This window comes from Aegilops tauschii, chromosome 3 (assembly GCF_002575655.3).
Source record: "Aegilops tauschii subsp. strangulata cultivar AL8/78 chromosome 3, Aet v6.0, whole genome shotgun sequence".
NCBI lineage: Eukaryota > Viridiplantae > Streptophyta > Magnoliopsida > Poales > Poaceae > Aegilops > Aegilops tauschii.
The window spans coordinates 622,934,832-622,938,468 of NC_053037.3; positions in this window are offsets into that span (position 1 = coordinate 622,934,832).

Consider the following 3,637-nt stretch of genomic DNA (forward strand, 5'->3'; position numbering starts at 1 on the left):
CTTATATATTAGGCATCAAGATCTATAGAGATAGATCAAGACGCCTCATTGGTCTTTCACAGAGTACATACCTTGACAAGATATTGAAGAAGTTCAGTATGGATCAGTCCAAGAAGGGGTTCTTGCATGTATTGCAAGGTGTGCAATTGAGCACGGCTCAATGCCCGACCACGGCAGAAGATATAGAAAAGATGAGTGTCATCCCCTATGCCTCGGCCATAGGGTCTATTATGTATGCCATGCTGTGTACCAGACCTGATGTAAACCTTGCCGTAAGTTTGGTAGGAAGATACCAAAGTAATCCCGGCATGGAACACTGGACAGCAGTCAAGAATATCCTGAAGTACCTGAAGAGGACTAAGGATATGTTTCTCGTTTATGGAGGTGACGAAGAGCTCGTCGTAAAGGGTTACGTCGACGCTAGCTTCGACATAGATCTGAATGACTCGAAGTCACAGACCGGATACGTGTATATTTTGAATGGAGGAGCAGTAAGCTGGTGCAGTTGCAAGCAAAGCGTCGTGGCGGGATCTACATGTGAAGCGGAGTACATGGCAGCCTCGGAGGCAGCACAGGAAGCAGTCTGGATGAAGGAGTTCATTACCGACCTAGGGGTGATTCCCAATGCGTCGGGCCCGATGACTCTCTTCTGTGACAACACTGGAGCTATTGCCCTTGCGAAGGAGCCCAGGTTTCACAGGAAGACCAGGCATATCAAGCGTCGCTTCAACTCCATTCGTGAAAGTGTTCAAAATGGAGACATAGATATTTGTAAAGTACACACGGACCTGAATGTAGCAGATCCGTTGACTAAACCTCTCCCTAGGGCAAAACATGATCAACACCAGGACGCAATGGGTGTTCGATTCATCACAATGTAACTAGATTATTGACTCTAGTGCAAGTGGGAGACTGTTGGAAATATGCCCTAGAGGCAATAATAAATGGTTATTATTATATTTCTTTGTTCATGGTAATTGTCTATTATTCATGCTATAATTGTATTGTCCGGAAATCGTAATACATGTGTGAATACATAGACCACAACGTGTCCCTAGTAAGCCTCTATTGACTAGCTCGTTGATCAACAGATAGTCATGGTTTCCTGACTATGGACATTGGATGTCATTGATAACGGGATCACATCATTAGGAGAATGATGTGATGGACAAGACCCAATCCTAAGCATAGCATAAAAGATCGTGTAGTTTCGTTTGCTAGAGCTTTTCCAATGTCAAGTATCTTTTCCTTAGACCATGAGATCGTGCAACTCCCGGATACCGTAGGAGTGCTTTGGGTGTGCCAAACGTCACAACGTAACTGGGTGACTATAAAGGTGCACTACGGGTATCTCCGAAAGTGTCTGTTGGGTTGGCACGGATCGAGACTGGGATTTGTCACTCCGTGTGACGGAGAGGTATCTCTGGGCCCACTCGGTAATGCATCATCATAATGAGCTCAATGTGACTAAGGCGTTAGTCGCGGGATCATGCATTGCGGTACGAGTAAAGAGACTTGCCGGTAACGAGATTGAACAAGGTATTGGGATACCGACGATCGAATCTCGGGCAAGTAACATACCGATTGACAAAGGGAATTGCATACGGGATTGATTGAATCCTCGACACCGTGGTTCATCCGATGAGATCATCGTGGAACATGTGGGAGCCAACATGGGTATCCAGATCCCGCTGTTGGTTATTGACCGGAGAGGCGTCTCGGTCATGTCTGCATGTCTCCCGAACCCGTAGGGTCTACACACTTAAGGTTCGGTGACGCTAGGGTTGTAGAGATATATGTATGCGGAAACCCGAAAGTTGTTCCGAGTCCCGGATGAGATCCCGGACGTCACGAGAGGTTCCGGAATTGTCCGGAGGTGAAGAATTATATATAGGAAGTCCAGTTTCGGCCACCGGGAAAGTTTCGGGGGTTACCGGTATTGTACCGGGACCACCGGAAGGGTCCCGGGGGTCCACCGGGCCGGGCCACCTATCCCGGAGGGCCCCGTGGGCTGAAAGTGGAAGGGAACCAGCCCTTAGTGGGCTGGGGCGCCCCCCTTGGGCCTCCCCCATGCGCCTAAGGTTGGGAACCCTAGGGGGGAGCTTCCCCCTTGCCTTGGGGGGCAAGGCAACCCCTTCCCCCCCTTTGGCCGCTGCCCCCCCTTGGAGATCCCATCTCCCAGGGCCGGCGCCCCCCCAGGGGGCCAATATAAAGGGGGGGGTGAGGGAGGGCAGCAACACACAGCCTTGGGCGCCTCCCTCCTCCCCTGCAACACCTCTCCCTCTCTCGCAGAAGCTCGGCGAAGCCCTGCCGGAGACCCGCTACATCCACCACCACGCCGTCGTGCTGCTGGATCTCCATCAACCTCTCCTTCCCCCTTGCTGGATCAAGAAGGAGGAGACGTCGCTGCACCGTACGTGTGTTGAACGCGGAGGTGCCGTCCGTTCGGCACTCGGTCATCGGTGATTTGGATCACGGCGAGTACGACTCCGTCATCCACGTTCATTGGAACGCTTCCGCTCGCGATCTACAAGGGTATGTAGATGCACTCCTTTCCCCTCGTTGCTAGTAGACTCCATAGATGCATCTTGGTGAGCGTAGGAAAATTTTAAATTATGCTACGATTCCCAACAGGAGGATGCGTCAAGATTGATCAGAGAAGGAGAGAAAGACCCTTCAAGGTTCAACACTGCAGGGCAGATATACAAGTGATCGGCTATTCACGTATTCTAAAAAACCTGTAAGTAAATTTCGTGCGTCGTCGAAGATTTCAATGTTCTATATATTTCCCTCTTATATATGTTCCATACATGTAAGCCAATAGTAGGTTAGTCATAACAAGAAGTGGAATAGAACTAGCATTGATGTGTACGTCTTTGCTCTATATTTAGTGTCAAAACTCTATAGAACCCATATAAATTTCTTCTGTGGATACAAAATATCTTATTTGAGTAAATCTAGTAGAATCCTCGATTCGACGACTCGATACTACGACTTGATTCTGTCTAAGGAAAATCGATCCAACTCCGAATCCCGACTCTGACTACCTTGCTTGATAGAGATCGGAGTTGATGTTGATGAAGGCCCCCGTCCGAACATGACGATCGGAGATGGAGCACGGTCCTCGGTCGAGCCAAGGTGACCAGTCGAGCCGGCGACGAAGATGCCGGCATCGCAGTTGATCTTCGGGCGAGCCATTGATCCTTTGCCGATCACACAGCGGAACTCTCAATGAAAGCACCATTGTCGGTGTCAAAACCGGCAGATCTTGGGTAGGGGGTCCCAAGCTGTGGATCATGGATCGATGGGTAACAGGAGACAGGGGACACAATATTTACCCAGGTTCGGGCCCTCTCTATGGAGGTAATACCCTACTTCCTGCTTGATTGATCTTGATGAATATAGAGATTAGAAGAGTTGATCTACCTCGAGATCATATGTTGTGGTCTAAACCCTAGAGGTATGATGAGTAATGTCATAATGATCTATCGACTAGCCTGGCCCCGGCTTATATAATGTACCAGAGGCCTAGGATAACAAGAGTCCTAGCCGAATACGTTGGTGGAGAGGAGTCATTGTCTTGATCACCAAGTCTTGTGGAATCTTCCTCATGCATGTCATTGGCTGTCCGAACTGG